General features: G+C 35.4%; 1 pseudogene; it reads left to right on the forward strand.

The window, feature by feature from the left end:
* Positions 1–1970: 1970 nt before the first annotated feature.
* LOC141555527 (large ribosomal subunit protein uL18-like) lies at positions 1971–2936 on the forward strand (annotated as a pseudogene).
* The last annotated feature ends 6764 nt before the right edge of the window (positions 2937–9700 follow it).

Below are 9700 nucleotides of genomic sequence, written 5' to 3' on the forward strand. Positions count from 1 at the left end.
CCATATTGTGTTACTATGCATCTTAGCTTTTTACACTTTCTCATCTTTGAATTTTTATGCCTCTTTTTTGATCTTTTTTCTTCAAATAAGAAAATGTATTGAATGTATATAAACTATAAAACACTATATAAATGTTATTATTTTCCCCTATTTATATTCCTATGTCCCTATTTGCCTGACACAATTTTCACAACTGCTATATAGGTCTGAAGATGGGAGTGGGAGAGAGATAGAAATGTCAAGAAGGAGAAGAGACCAATACAAATCAATTTCTCCTGGATTTCAAGAAATGTACTTAATGAATTAGTAGTAAGTTACATTGATGTGATATTTTAAATCTCCATCTCCTCAAAACAGTCCTGTGAGGCTGACAGTGAAAATAATAACCTCATTTTACAAATAAAGTTAGACTCTGAGAAGCAATTGGCTTCTCAGAGATGGTATTTGAGCCCAGGTTTCCTGATCACAAATCCAGCCTTTATCCATGTGGCATGCTGCTTCCTTACTTAGTGAAATAGTAAATCTAAGATCATACAATTGCAGAATTGGATTTCCTTATCACAATTCCCTTGTAACACCTGTAATCCCTGATGAAACCTGAAATTTATTTTCCAAACCAGCTAACACTTAAGCTACCTAGGAATACAGAGGAAATTAGAAATCCATTTGTAAACCTAAATTCATGCCATGTGATAGTTTACCTGACATGGGGGGAGGATTCTGGGAAAATGGCATAATAGGTTGGTAAATTTCAAGCTGTCCAGATTTCTTACACAAATAGAACAAATTTGACCCTCAGAGCAAACACAGACCAGTGAAAAATCAAAAAGACTTGAGGCAGAACTGGGATTCTCTTGGTACAATCTGAGAAGATCTGAAGAAAGGTTCTGTCCAGGGATTAACCCATGTGAAGTGCAAATACTTCCGGGGTAGCTCCACAGAAACTCAAGTAAGGCACCCTGGGGCCAACTGGATTTGGCTAGAGCCTCAGCAGGAACCACAGAAACTTTCACTTCCCAGACTGCAAGTGGAATCTTGGTCTGAATCAGGAAGACTGAGGGAATTTTGGCTGATTAGGAAAGCCAGGCCCAGCTGGGTTGCAGAGACACAGCCATGGCTGAGAAGGAACAAGCACACTCCAGTGAGTGCAAAGTAGTGGGACAGAGTCAGTGCTGATTGTGGGCACTTGTAATAGGGTGAAACTCTTAGTTTGGGGTTCTAGGTCAGAGGGGAGAGCTGAAGTAAAGCTTGAGGCACCATTCCCCACTCAATAATTAGAGGTGCTTATATTAATCCTTCTTATTAAAAAAAAAAATGAACCATCAAAGAAGAAAGAACTCCAACATAGAAACTAACTATAGGAACAGGGAAGAGAGGGTTATCTTTAGAGAACAATGAAGTTAAAAAAAAAAATTTCTATCCTAAGGAGTAACAAGAAATGGCTCCCTGCCTAAAGAGAATTCATAAAATTCAGAGAATTTAAAAATCAAATAAAAGAGAGCAACTAGATGGTGCAGTGGATAGAACACCAGCCCTGAAGTCAGGAGGACCTGAGTTCAAATCTGGCATCAGACACTTAACACTTCTAGCTGTGTGACCCTGAGCAAGTCACTTGACCCAATTGCCTCAGGAAAAAAAAATCAAATAAGAGGCATTGTGGGAAAACTAAAAAAAATAAAATAAAAACCATCCAAGAAAAACAACATTATTAAAAAAAAAAAAAAAAAAAAAAAAAAGTTAACCAACTTGAAAAGGAGATAAAGTCTTAAAGATGAAAATAACTTTTTGAAAATTAGAATCAGGCAAGGGGAAGCCAGTAAAGCTGTGAGAAACCAAGAAATAACAAAACAGATTACAAGGAATGAAAAAATAGGACAGAGTGTGAAACATAAGAAAAACAACAGCTTTTTTTCCCCTAGCGCTGCGAGGCCCGCTGGTCTGTGCCGAGGGCACGGTTCTCATTCAGCAGAATGGGGTTTGTTAAAATTGTCAAGAACAAGGTCTACTTCAAGAGATACCAGGTGAAATTCCAGAGAAGGCGAGAGGGAAAAACGTATTATTATACTCGGAAATGCTTGTAATCCAGGACAAGAACAAATATAACACCCCCAACTATCACATGATCGTCTGAGTCACCAAGAGAGATATCATCTGCCAGATTGCTTATGCCGGTATAGAAGGGGATTGTCTGTGCTGCTTATGCCCATGAGTTACTAAAATATGGTGTGAAGGTTGGCCTGACAAATTATGCTGCCGCTTATTGTACAGGCCTGCTGCTGGCCCGCAGGCTTCTTAACAGATTTGGCATGGACAAGATCTATGAAGGGCAGGTAGAGGTGCCGGGAGATGAATACAATGTGGAAAGCATTGATGGTCAGCCTGGTGCTTTTACCTGCTACCTGTTCACAGGTCTTGCCAGAACTGCCACAGGAAACAAAGTCTTTGGGGCCCTTAAGGGAGCTATAGATGGTGGTCTATCTATTCCTCACAGTACCAAACGTTTCCCTGGGTATGATTCAGAAAGCAAAGAATTCAATGCGGAAGTACATCGGAAACATATTATGGGCCAAAATGTTGCAGATTATATGCGTTATCTCATGGAAGAAGATGAAGATGCTTACAAAAAACAATTCTCACAGTACATAAAGAACAATAAATATAACTCCTGACATGGAGGAGATGTACAAGAAAGCTCATGCTGGTATACAGGAGAACTCAGTGTACGAAAAGAAACCCAGAGGGAAGTCAAAAAGAAAAGATGGAACCTCCCCAAAATGTCCCTTGCCCAGAAGAAAGACAGAGTTGCTCAGAAGAAGGCAAGTTTCCTCAGAGCTCAGAAGCGGATGGCTGACAGTTAAAACATCAAAATCTGTAATTTTCTATGAAGATTTTCAGATAGAAAATAAACTTATTGAACAACAACAAAAAAAAAGAAAAGAAAAGAAAAGAAAAACAACAGTTCTGGAGAGCAGATCAAGAAGAGAAAATATATAAGTAATTGCACTACCTGAAAGTTGTGACCAAAAAAAGAACTTTGGCACAATAATAGAAGAAATAATCCAAGAAAATTGTCCTGGAGTCATAGAACATGAGGAGAAAGTAGAAATATAAAAAATTCACTGATCACCTCCTCAATGAGATTCTTTGTGGAAAATACATAGGAATATCATTGCCAAATTTCAAAACCCCAAGATCAGAGAAAAAATTTTGCAAGAAACAAGGAAAAAACAATTCAAATATACTGGAACAATGATCAGAATTGTACAGGACTTAGCAGTAGCCACAATAAAAGACCACAGATTCTGGAACCATATTTACCAATAATCAAAAGAACTAGGCCTATAGCCAAAATATCATATCCAGCAAATTTATCTAAATTTTGAAAGGAAAAAAAGGGGCATTCAATGAACTTGCATATTTTCAGGACTTTCTTTCAACCAAATCCAAAGTTAAGTGAAAATTCAAAATCTAAGAGCCAATATCAAGGATCAATTTCAAGGACCTCAACCCAGAAAAATTGTCCATTTTTTTTTACATGGGAAATATGTACCATATGTTTAAGGTTAACATCAACAATATGGTAGCTCAAAAGAAAGACTGGGGCAGAGTTAAGGTAAAAATTAGTAATGGTGCTATACAAATGAAATACAGAGGAAGAATAAGCACAAAGGCACTAGATGAGGGAGGAGGGCTCATATCTCTGAAAACCTCACATCTGCAATGGGTTAAATAGACAACACTACATATATGCAATGATGGGTATAACACCCTCTTAAAATCTATAAAGAAAAAAAGGGGAAGGGATCAGATGGGGAAGCAAAGGGTAAGGGAAGAAGGCAAGGAAGGGATACATGGGTGGGAGGAGGTTAAGTAATAGTAGGGCAAGTTAAGGAGCAGGATCAAAGCAAAGAGTCAGTGTGAATAGGAGAGATAACTGTGTATATATGTGTATGGGAAGGGGTGTCTCTGTATATGTATATGTAGTAAAGGAAAGATGGACACTTATAAATATAAATATAATTTCTTTTGCTAATATACATATACTTACTTTCTTGAGCTGGTAATTTGTCATTATATATTTTGAATCCTCCATGATGTTCGGCTGGCCACATGACCATGTTCTTTTTTGTTTTGTTTTGTATTCCTTGTCTGTTTTTTTTTCTTATCCTCTTTTTTAAAATAAAATACATTTTTAAAAAAGAATGATGCAACCCACAGAGTATGGTTCTCTTTGGGTAAATAAGGAATGAATTTGTGAAAACTCTTGAATGACAGAGCCCAGCTTGGAACCTTTGATTCTACCAGTGTCTAGCACATAGGTTAATGGATAATAAATCAAATGGCTCCTCTGAACACCCAGAAAACATCCTACTAATGCAAGCTCTTCTATATTGATACTAACTTATTATTCTAAGTGTATTTATATAATATACTTTATCTTTATTTCTATGACCATATCTCTATTAAAATAAATGTCACAAATATTCTTACACTTATTAAAATTATACCAAAACATTATTACAATAACAAAAATGAAAACAAATCAATGAATATCTATTTTGTTTCTCTCTTGGCTTTACCAAATATTTTTTCTAGTCATTTGAAGAGAGAAAAATATCATGTGAATCTCATTAGAATTAATCTTCAAGTATGGTGAATTTGCACCTAAATTTTATTCTGATGTCCTTTAATCTCTTACATCCTTTCCACTTCTCAAATTTTGTGACACTATAATTATAGCCACAAAATTAAATTTGACATGTGTATATCATATTAGGTGCCAACAATATAAAATCAGCATAGTTCCTTCCTTCAAGGAACTTACAATCTAATTAAGAAGATATCATATGTACACAAGAGAATATTTAAGACATTGAAGTTCACTCCAGTTAGAACATAATACAAAAAGCAGGAATGTTGTAGCAGTCAGCTGTTCATAATAAATAAATAAATGTGGTCCAGTTGCTTCACCTGGCTAATATTTTATTTATGTATCACCTAGTTTTATTTACAGACCAATCAAAAAAGATCTTGGTAACAAGGCTGACCTCAGTACTTCAGTCTCCTAGTTGCAACTCCTATGTATTTTTATTTTTCTTTCTGTTAAGGAGTCCCTGAAATGACTATCAGAATCAAAGATTCATTATCATGAATACAATGGGAATTACAAGGAATTTTCTAACCCCATGTCATATAGTGTTCCTGAATAAAGAATCCCAAATGAATATACCATAATGGCAATAAAAAGAATGAACAACTTTAAACTGTATGGGGTATTTTGGCTTTTCATAACTCCATGCCTTAATATAATGAACCCATAGTCATGGCTATGTCCTCAAAGATCATCAGATTATAACCTTTTTTTAGGGAAACATTTTCTAGGAAATCGGAATTAGTAAATGAGAACAGAGTCACAAATGGCTCTGCAAAATTGAAGTCTAGCAGATTGTATTAGAGAACAACTGAACAAACATGACCCACAATGACTATCAACAAAGACAATACAACAGAGAGTAAAGATGAAATATTCAGAAAAAATAATATGACATCCTGAAGAGTTCAAAAATGTCTAGTAAGAATCAGTCAAGGAAAGCACAATGATATCACATGAGGACAGTAATAGCTTCACAGGGGATTGGACATTTGAGTTACCATGCCCATATAAATTTTCATTTAACATTCCAAGGTGAGCCTTAACATCACAGAATCTTAACTTGAACCATTGAGTATAGATTATTCTTTCTAGGAATTTTACAGTCAATAAGAAAAGAGATGGGCATGGGGAGGGGCAATAAGAGAATGGAAAGATAAAAGGATCAATGACAGTTTTTGAAGGATGAAACATACCTAGACATATTAATAAACATCCAACATATGAGGTTAAAGAATTTTTAAAAAGTGAGAAAAACAAAATAAAAAGGGAGAAGAGAAGGAAAAGAACCACAGAAAGAGAGAAGTGGAATTATGAAATAGGCTGCCAGAGGAGATGAGATCAAGAGAACAGGTAAAGGAGATAATCTTGGCAAAGAAAAGAGCAACCTCTGCCAAATTAAAAACAAACAAACAAACAAACAAAAACATATGAGATGATGAATGATGCTATAGAGGGGTTTTGAGCAGGCATTTGGGAGTGCAGAGTTAAAGCTCAAAAGAGAGAGAAACTGAATATGAATAAATACATTTGGAAGTCACCTATTTAGAAATGATAATTGATATCAGTAGGGTATCTATCAGTAGAGTAGATAAAATTACCAATGGAACAGGTGTAGAAAGAAAACAGAAGAAAGTCAAGGACAGATTCTCAGGAGACAGCTATATTTCAATGGCAGGAAGAGGGAGATGAATCCAGGAAGAAGTTATCAGATCTAAGAAAGAGTAACATCAAGTAAACTAAGAGAAAGCAAACCATTGATATGAGGTAGTTAGCAGTATTATACGTTGCAAAAAAAAAATAAAAAAAAATCAATCAATACAAGGACTAAGACAAGATCTTTGGTTTTGATGAGGGAAAGGAAAGGAGGAACCCCCTTTGTCGGTGCATAGATAATAAAATAATCCCATGAGGCTCAGTGTCCCCTGTAAATGAATTTACAGGCCCAAAAACTAGATTGATAAATAAAAGGTTTATTGTAGGAATTTGGAAGTAAAGTTCAGTTAGAAAGATGCCAGGGCCAGAGGGGCCACTGGATTGGCAGGAACCCTTACATGACTGGAAGCATACCATGTGTTGGGGGGGAAGGACTCCTGCAAAGAGAGGGCTCCAGTTTGGCCCTTTTATACCTAAAAAGTTCTTGGCGGGCTTTTCAGTTAGCTCAGATCAGGTGGGGGCTGGGAGAAGCTGAACAAATAGTGGGGGCTGGGCCCAGATATTCAAAAGTGTGCTTTTGACCAGGATTTGTGAATCAAGGTCAGCCATGGGGGTTGGGCAATCAGAAAGGAATCTTAAAGGACCTCAACCCCCATCAGTTTTGCCAATTAAGAAATTAGTAATGCCTATGAAAAGATCATTTTCAATTCAGATGGGAGGCTATGAAGGATGGACGCTATGTAGATACAATTTAAAAAAAAAACAATGAAAAATGATTTTCTCCTACAACAAAATGTTATTTGAAATATTGGATTAAAAATTTGAACGTTTATAGTATATATTGCACTTTTTTATTTTTCATTTGGCTTTCCCCTTCATACTTTTATTTCATATGCCTTTTCTAGACAATGGTTCAATATGTAGCATGTTGAATGAAAACTTTGAAATAATGAATTTTCAATCTCATTTCCATACAAATGAACTTCTGGAGTTATATTAGGAACATTTGAATTTATGAGGACAATGTTTCTTAGTTTTAGTTAGACAATGTCTATAGCAAACAGTGATAATGATTAAATAAGTCTTTGGATATTGTGCAAACATTCAGTATACCATGAATATTATTTAATTTTATGCCTGAAGCTGACCTTCTTTATTTTCTTTATCCATTTCATTTCAAATACAAATCAATCTAATAGCATCTATTATTTTATATAATTTGTCCTAGGCAGTTTTTTATTAAAGCTTTTTATTTACAAAGCATATGCATAAGTAATTGTCGTAGGCATTTTTAAGGACACACAGAGAGGGAGAAAGAATAGGACAGTTTCTATTCTCAAGTAATTTCCAATCTTATTATTGAACCTAGAAATGTGTGTATCAAATAATAAATAATAATTTAAAGTATTATTTGATAAGTAGCAAATAGCAATAATGATAAGTGTTGTAGCACTGTTCAAATGAAGGACAAATTCTAATGAGGTGTGCAAGGACAGTAAAGTGCTAAAAAAAAATTAACAATAATTTTAAAATAAAAATTCTAAAGTCTGATTCAACTCTTAACTTTCTGTAAATTTATGATCTATATGGGCTAGAGTGGTCAGAAAAGCCTTTGTGGAGGAGGATAAGATGTGAGTTAAGCAATAAAAGATTGATAGTATTTAAACCAAGGTACAAATAAGCAGGAAGGAGAGGATCATTGATATCCTTAAGTGTTTTATTTTCCCTATTGTTAAGGATCATGCCTAAGTGAAGAGGCAGGTCAATTCTCCCAGAGCCTCACTGATGTGAATCATTACACTAAAAAGAGTTGCAAAGCAGCCTTTTCTTATGCAGATGTTCCTTGTGGATTGGGAATGAGATAAATTAAAGACAAGAAGAAAGAGGAGAGAGGTCAGAGAATGCAAGTGCTTCTCAGTCTCTTTGTATCATCATCATCCTTTCACATGAAGAGATCCATTCTATATGTCTGAGTTAGACCTCAGTAGCCATTGGCAGGTGACTCCCATATCACAACAGCTATGAAGTTAAAAATGTTATTTGTCTAACTGTCTTAAGAAAATATCTTATGAATGTTGGAGGGGATGTGGGAAAACTGGGACACTGATACATTGTTGGTGGAGTTGTGAAAGAATCCAGCCATTCTGGAGAGCAATTTGGAACTATGCCCAAAAAGTTATCAAACTGTGCATACCCTTTGACCCAGCATTGCTGCTATTGGGATTATATCCCAAAGAAATACTAAAGAGCGGAAAGGGACCTGTATGTGCCAAAATGTTTGTGGCAGCTCTTTTTGTGTAGCTAGAAACTGGAAGTTGAATGGATGCCCATCAATTGGAGAATGGTTGGGTAAATTATGGTATATGAAGGTTATGGAATATTATTGCTCTGTAAGAAATGAGCAGCAGGAGGAATACAGAGAGGCTTGGAGAGACTTACATGAACTGATGCTGAGTGAAATGAACAGAACCAGAAGATCGCTGTACACTTCAATGATGTATGAAGAGGTATTCTGATGGAAGTGGATATCTTCAACATAAAGAAGATCCAACTCACTTCCAGTTGATCAATGATGGACAGAAATAACTACACCCAGAGAAGGAACACTGGGAAGTGAATGAAAATTGTTAGTACTACTGTCTATCTACCCAGGTTACTTATACCTTCGGAAGCTAATAATTAATGTGCAACAAGAAAATGGTATTTACACACATATATTGTATCTAGGTTATATTGTAACACATGTAAAATGTATGGGATTGCCTGTCATCGGGGGGAGGGAGTGGAGGGAGGGGGGGGATAATTTGGAAAAATAAATACAAGGGATAATATTATTTTTTTAAATTACTCATGCATATATACTGTGGGAAAAAAATTCTAAATTAAAAAATAAGTTAAAAAAAAGAAAATATCTTATTTCTAGTTATGTAGGGAAAAGAGAAGAATCAAATACAGGCCCACTCCTTAGATTATTTAGGATAAGAATAATAGATAAGGCTCAAACTACTCAACTCATTGCTTCTGCTCAATCTCTAAAGATAAATGATTTTTGAACTAGAAAGTATTGAACAAAAAATAGTTAATTGTGAGTAAAAATTCAAGATAAATAATGAAATGCCAAGAGAGCACCTTACTGCTTTCAGTGATTTCAAATCATCACATACAGATGAAATGGATATAGAAAGAAGTGGCAATGTGATTGCAGAACCATTGGAAGTGACCTTTACCAAAAAATAATAATAATAATAATAATAAAATCCTGGAGGAAGAGAAAGTCATTAAATGTCCCAATTTGAGAGGGGGAGGAGGGAAGTTCAAGGAGAGGGGAAAGCAAACTGTATATCAATTTCCTCAGTTTCTGTTTTGGCAAAATCATATAACTCTAAATAGAGT

This window comes from Sminthopsis crassicaudata, chromosome 1 (assembly GCF_048593235.1).
Source record: "Sminthopsis crassicaudata isolate SCR6 chromosome 1, ASM4859323v1, whole genome shotgun sequence".
NCBI classification, from domain to species: Eukaryota; Metazoa; Chordata; class Mammalia; order Dasyuromorphia; family Dasyuridae; genus Sminthopsis; species Sminthopsis crassicaudata.